Consider the following 7562-nt stretch of genomic DNA (forward strand, 5'->3'; position numbering starts at 1 on the left):
TGCTTACAAACTGATCTATTGATTCCTGTGGCTGTAGCATGTAGGACATCAATTCCAGGCGGTGAATTGGAAAATTCACTCTTAATCTGAGCTGATCTTCTAGCACTTTCCATATCTTAGCAGGATCTTTTTGGTCTTCAACAGATATTTCAGAAGTATTGATTCTGTGCAATCCCTCATTTCCAATCACTTTCATTATTTTTAGATCTTGCTTCTCTCATTCTACCATCACTTGGTCTGTCAAGCATAACTACATTCTCTGTTATGTTGGAACTCAGAAAGGATATCCAAGGCTTTTCAGTTCATGCTGGAAAAATTGGAATCCATCTGTCTGCTGTTCTTTTGCTTTGAACTTGCTTTAAGACCTGGTTCTGTGACTCTGTACTGCTTTCCTCTTTAAAAACCTCTCTTGGCTGATTTGATTGACAGCAGAAGCTTGTCTGTTTGTCTAGATTCCAGCCTCTAGTCTGTCTGTATATATAGTTGTACAATAGATACTTCAAGTGCCTTTTCTCTGCTAGTTTTTTGTACAGCATTTCAAGAGTCAATTCTTAACGCTTGAATGGTTTTATGAGTTTTTTTAAACTCAGGCTGTGAATGAAGAGTCTTCACGGTTGAGTGGGTTTAACAGGTTTTCTTTTTATAGCTTCAGCTGCCAGCTGTGTGAATGAAGGTATCCCACGCTTTTCACTGTCAGGCGCTTCCTGTAATGGCGCAGACTTAATCAGGCTAAGAAAGGGATTGGGTCTTCCCCATATTTTTACTTTTCCAGGGAGCCTTTGAGAGAAAAAGAACTCAATCTTTTAAGGACTTCAAGGCTTCTCTCTTTTTTAAAAAAACTGGGATTCCTATACCAACGGTAGACTGACCCACCCGATCACAGTGATTGATTTGCAGCCTTTCGTTCTGTGCTCTGATGTATTTTCGTCTTTCCCTGTTTGGGCCAGTATTTTTCTTTAACTTTCTCTCTTCCATCTGTAGGGAGGTAGTTTTTAAAAGCTGTTCTCCTGTGGTCTTCAAACTTGGATTTTTTTCGACTAACCACAGCTGCCACCACACAATGTGAAGCTTCTTTTATGTTGTCTGGTGCAACGTAAAATGAGATGTGTGGTGTTCCGGTTGTTTGAAAATCTCAAACAGGTTTATTAAACAGCTAAAAAAATGTATACAGCTAACTATTACAGGACTTGCCTCTTGATATTACAGTAGAAGAGTCCGACTGGCATGTAGTCACGTGACTATGTCCTGGTACTTGGCTGATTAGCATACTAAGTTCTTAAAGGTACATTACTCTTAAAGGCAATCACACAACAATTTCTAATGATTTTAATCAGGAAAGATGTAAAATGGGTGACCAATTCACTATCACCAATTTCATACTATCGCACAAAGTCAAAATTACCCCAATTATGTTAGGATTTGTATGATTGATACATAAATCAGTAAAAGTAGGAATACAGGTTAATAAGGTCATAAAAAAGAAAACCAAGCACTGGGGTTGATATCTAAAGGGATAGAATTGAAAATCAGAGAAGTTATGTTAAACTTTGTACAGAATCCTTGGTTAGACCACACTTGGACTACTCTGCTCAGTTCTGGTCTCCATGGTATAAGAAGGATATAGAGGCACTGGAGAAGGTGCAAAAAAGATTTATTAGAATGATACCAGAACTGAGAGGTTACACCTATCAGGAAAATTTAACAGACTGGGGCTGCGTTCTCTAGAAAAGAGAAGACTCACGGGTGACCAGATAGAGATCATTAAGATTATGAAAGAATTAAATAGGGTCAACTTAGAGGAGTAGTTTCCATTTATGGGGGAGCCCAAAATTGGATGATATAAATATAAGATAGCCATGAATACATCCAATAGGGAATTTAAGAGAAACTTATTTATCGAGAGAGTGGATAGAAAGTGGAGCTCAATAACACAAGTAGTTGAGGCAAATAGCATAGATGCATTTAAGGGAAAGGTAGATAAACAAATGAGGGAGAAAGGAATAGAAGGATATGTCGATGAGGTTAGATGAAGAAGGATGGGCGGAAGCTTGTGTGCAGCATAAACATCGACATGGATCTGCTGGGCAGAATAGCTGTTTCTGTACAGTAAATAATATAGAATTGTGGAATACTACAGCATGGAAGGATGCCATTCAGCCCATTGGGTCTGTGCTGGCTCTTTTAAGGACCATTCCTATTTGTTACGACCAGGTGAAAAAGGTGTCTGGGGTTCCCTCTCAGCCTTCACCTGGTCTTACTGTAACAGGATTTTATTTTCAAACACATTGTGTTTTTAGCTCCCCCTTGGTGAATCCTTGTTCACTGCTTTCCAATTATAAGGCAAAGAAACTAGCACAAACAGGTTTTCTTAGGTTTAAAGAAGAAAGGTTGAAATGTTATTGAACTTAAACTCTAATTCAGTTGACGCCTATGGATACACAACATGCCCCATACATGCATACGTGATACACACATGCAGATAGAGACAGAAAAGAGCAGAAGAAAAATAAAGTGGAAAAGTTTGAGGCAATATCTGAAGAGGGTTTTTGTTACGGTTCTTCGAGCTCACTGTAGAGTCCTTGATTGTAGGTAGATCTTGCTTTTCGTTGGGGCCCAGTATTCTTCTTAAACCTTGTTCACTTTAGGAGACTTTTCTTTCTTGGGGCTCGTGTGTCTTCAATGGATTTGGAGTTCTGTGAGAAAGAGATGAGAGCAGACAGACAGGAGAGGTCTTCTTTAGTCCCGGAGCATTCTGCAGTCACTGATTTCAACCTCTTTGTACAATTCAGAAAAACCCAGGTTGCCAAGCAGGTTAGTCATGTGACTAGCTGGTCTGACTACCTATTGTCTCTATGGATTGTATCATCTTAGCAGGGCCTGGAATGCGCTTCCCTGCCTTCAATGTTTGGCGCTCAAAGTCCATTGTGGGTTAAATGGATAAGGGAAGTAACCTCTCGTCCCTATTGATATGTAAATATCTTCCAGCCAAGTGTCTGGCAGCCCTTGTAACAGGCCTTCTCTTCTTCCCAGCAACAATTTGAAATTTAATGTCCATGTGGCTAAATTAATATGCCTCATTCTTGGCAGGTTGGGGGTCTGCATGACACTGTTAGTCACCACTAGTGTACATTAATGACTTAGACATGAATATCGGAGGTATGATCAATAAGTTCGCAGATGACATGAAAATTGGTGGTGTCGTAAATAGTGAGGAGGAAAGCCTTCGATTAGAGGACAATATAGATGGGCTGGTAAGATGGGCAGAGCAGTGGCAAATGGAATTTAATCTTGAGAAGTGTGAAGTGATGCATTTTGGGAGGATTAATGGGTGGTAGGACCCTAGGAAGTACAGAGGGTCAGAGGGACCTTGGTGTACTTGTCCATAGGTCACTGAAGGCAGCAGCACAGGTAGATAAGGTGGTTAGGAAGGCATATGGAATGCTTGCCTTTATTAGCCGAGGCATAGCATATAAAAGAAGGGAGATTATAATGGAGCTGTATAAAACGCTAGTTAGGCCACAGCTGGAGTACTGTGTACAGTTCTGGTTGCCACACCATAGGAAGGATGTGATTGCACTGGAGAGGGTGCAGAAGAGATTCTGTTGCCTGGATGTTGCCTGGGCTGGAGCATTTCAGCTATGAAGAGAGATTGGATAGGCTAGGGTTGTTTTCCTTAGAACAGAGAAGGCTGAGGAGAGACCTGATAGAGGTATACAAAATTATGAGGGGTATAGATAGGGTAGATAAGAAGAAACATTTTCCCTTAGTGGAGGTTTCAATAAACAGAGGGCATAGACTTAAGGTAAGGGGCAGGAGGTTTAGAGGGTGGTTGGAATCTGGAATACTGCCTGAAGGGGTGGTAGAGGCAGGAACCCTCACAACATTTAAGAAGTATTTAGATGAGCACCTGAAACGCATACAAGGCTACAGGCCAAGTACTGGAAAATGTGATTAGAACTGATAGCTACTTGATGGCCAGTACAGACACGATGGGCCGAAGTGCCTGTTTCTGTGCTGTATAACTCTATGACTCTATGACCACCCTGCCCCTCCGGCTCTTTCCCCATATCCCTGCAATATTTTCAATTTCAGGTTTTAACCAATTCCCTTTCGAAGGCTACTATTGAATCTCAATCCACCACCCTAACAGGCAGGGCGTTCCAAGTCCAAACCATGCATTGCATTAAAAGGTTCCTCCTGTTGAGTCTGTTTCTTACGCCAATCACCATAAATCTGTGACCTGGTTATTGGCCCTTCAGCCATTGGAAACAGTTTCTCTTGATTTAATTCTATCTAAAGCCTTCATGACTTTAAACACCTCTATCAAATCTCCTTTTAACCTTCTCTGTTCTAAGCAAAACTACCCCAGCTTCTCCAGTCCGTCTGCACAATCCCTTATCTATGGAACCATTCCACTAAATCTCGTCTGTACCCTTTCCAATACCTTAAATCCTTCCTAAAGTGTGGTGCCCAGAATTGGCTGCAATACTCCAACTGGGCCTGAACTAGTGGGCTGAATTTTGTCAGCCTGTCACAGGTGCAGGTACCGTCACCACATGTCACGTGTTCGGCTGGCCGACTGCGATCACGCAGCAGCCGGCCAATTGACACATCAGAGGTGCAGGCCTGTCCTATTGCAGGATGGGGGTGGGCTACAAGGCGCTGATGGTGGTGTCAGCCGATGAGAACCCAGATGCTGCCACCATCTTTAAAGAGTTACCAGCCCTGCTTGTACAGCTGCCTTTTACTGACACAGTGAGTCTGGAGTGTTGCTGGACCCCCTCTACTGCTGCTGAGACTCCGGAACCTCCCTGTGCCCCTGCACCAGGACTGTGGACCGACTGGACGGAGTGGAAAAATGGGACCATGTCCGAGACAAGACATAGGGTGGCCCCACGGTTTAGCGATGCCTCCCTGGAGATTCTCCTTCAAGCTGCAAGGGAAAGGAAGGAGGTCCTCTTTCCAAGGGATGGCAAGAAGAGACCCACCTGCCTGAACAAGAAAGCCTGGATGGAGATCGCAGAGTAGGTCAGCAGCCATGGGGTCACTCCCGGGAACTGGGTCCAGTGCTGCAAGAGGGCCAATGACCTCCTTCACTCCGCCATATCACTTGCGAGACACCATCGAGGGACAAGGGGCTGCCACTAGTGTAAGTGTCCTATTGTTCTTCGTGCAAGGTCCAACTTTGTCCCTCTGTGTGTGCAGGAAAAATAGGCCCATCACACCAGGGAGACATCAAGGACTGGCGGTGGATTCCTGATGTGCGGGATTCCTGATGTTCCTGGAATTATCGGGGTTCCAGGGCGGCTGTGCAATTGCAGATGGTGAGACTGGTGTATCCGCACAAGAGAATGAGGAGTCATTTTGTTCATGGGACCTCCATCACACTTCTGGAGATCCACATCATGCATGGTTGGCATGAGGAGACCTGAACAACCTAACCCACTCATGTCATGCAGGTCGTGGAATGTCAGAGGCAAGCTCAGCCACTGGGACAGGGGCCTGCTGTCGACCTCTAAGGAGGAGGAGGAACAGTCAGAGGATGCACCATCCACTACCGCAGATACTTTCAGGTTGGTGGGTATGCGCCCAGGCTTAGAGTCAGGGTCACAGGCTGGTGAGAGTACCACACACAGGCGCCTGAGCAACTGACAGAGGGCTGTGGGTGGCCAGGCCCAGGCTGAAGATGAGCTTCTGGTGTCAACAACACAGAACATGCTGGAGTTGCAGAGAGAAATGAGGCAACATCTGGCAGAGCTGCCAGAGGCAATGCACAGTCATTGTGGATGATGGAGGAGTCCATCCATGCCATGAGTGCTGCCATGTCTCCGGTGTGTGAGCGCATGGCTTCCTCCTTTGAGAGGTTGGCGACCCTCACAGAGAGCCAGATCCCACAGACTTGCACACCATTGCCATGAGCTGAACACAGCAGTGGCAAGGCGAGAGAGGGACGAGGTGCCTGGAGTCTTCTCCAAGTCCTCATCCTTTTATGGTCTGCAGAGAGGTTCAAGTGAACCTTGAAAGGAAGGGGGGTGGGGGGAGAGGCTTAATTCCACAGCTGGCGCTCCCCTCAGGGTGCTCCAAGTGTGGACCGGGGTTCCTAAGCCACTCAGCCAAAAAGCCCAACTCCATTAGCTGCGATGACTGACGAGCCTTCTGCATCTGTGCAGAAATCCTCAGGCAGCCGGGGCCCTCCAGGCCTCAGACAGCCAAGGGCGCCCACCAAAGTTAACCCAGGCAAGGGGAGAGTCTGACAGCAGCCTGCCTCCAGCTCAGCTCCTGCCAGCAGAAGGGTGGCACTACATAGAAGCGCATGAAAGTGTATAAAGAAGATCCTTGACACACTTGGAGCTTCACAGGCGTATTAATTATGACCTTCGCATTGGTTGCTACAGTTGTGGTAATAAATGGAGGTCAGATTCATTGCTGTAAATGGCAGATGCTTTCATTGCTGACTTGTGAGATGCAACCTTAACCCGTGCTCCCTCAATGGGCTGCCAGTGTAGGCACAGGTCATGTTTTGGTGAGCACCTCAGTTGTATCAGAGCATGTGGTGAAGATGGGCACTAGGCACTGGAGTGAAATAGGAAGGAGGCGACAGGCAGAATACAGTGAGGTGAGTCTTTATTGAGTTCACTATGAGAGGCCGTCATGGTAGCAGGAAGCAGGTATGTATGAGATTGTTCCGTGCCTCCCTTGTGCGTCTCTCAGTGGCTCTGGCCTCCGGTGCAAGGAAGGCAAGATCCAGTGCTGCCTGCTTATTAACCTCCTTCACATCATCCTAGTCATATGAGGACTGGCGATCAATCTTGTCCTGTTCATGTAAGGCCTCCTCCCTCTGCAGTGCTAGATTGTGCAGAGCACAGCAGACCACCACTATATTGGACACTCTCGCTGGGGCATGCTGCCAGGCTCCACTAGATCACCGGAATCTCATCTTCAGTAACCCAAAGGCCTGCTCGATGGTCACTTGGGTGGAGCCACAACAAGTGTTGTAACTCTCCTCTGCTGCATTGCGAGGGTCCTCACAGGCGTCAGCAGCCATATCTTCAACGGGTAGCCTTTGCCCAGAGAATCCATCCCTGAAGGCAAACGAGGGCCTGAAGATCTGTGACACCTGGGACTGTCAAAGTATGTAGGCATCCAAGGAAGTGGGCCCGCACCTGCAAGAAACTCTTTTGGTGGTCACAGACCGGTTGTACATTGAGCGAAAGGAAGCCCTTCCTGTTGATGAAGGCGACCTGCAGCTACGTGGGAGCCTTGATGGCCACGTACGTGCAGTTGATGACACCTTGCACCTGTGGGAATCCAGCAATGGCCCCGGAGCTGATGGCCCTCTCTGCCTGACTGCCAGGGTCGATCCAGTATTGCACATAGTCGCCGGCCTTCTTGAACAAGACATCAGTCGCCTCCTTGATGCAATGATGGGCTGCCGCCTGGGCAACCCCAGGCATGTTCCCAGTGGAACCCAGGAAAGAGCCAGATAAGCAAGAACAGGTATATCAGGTAGTAGGGACAGTGAAGGATGAAAGGGATAGTGAGCATGGGGCAGAAGAAGGCCT

The sequence above is a fragment of the Heterodontus francisci genome, chromosome 1 (genome assembly GCF_036365525.1).
Source record: "Heterodontus francisci isolate sHetFra1 chromosome 1, sHetFra1.hap1, whole genome shotgun sequence".
Taxonomy (NCBI): Eukaryota; Metazoa; Chordata; class Chondrichthyes; order Heterodontiformes; family Heterodontidae; genus Heterodontus; species Heterodontus francisci.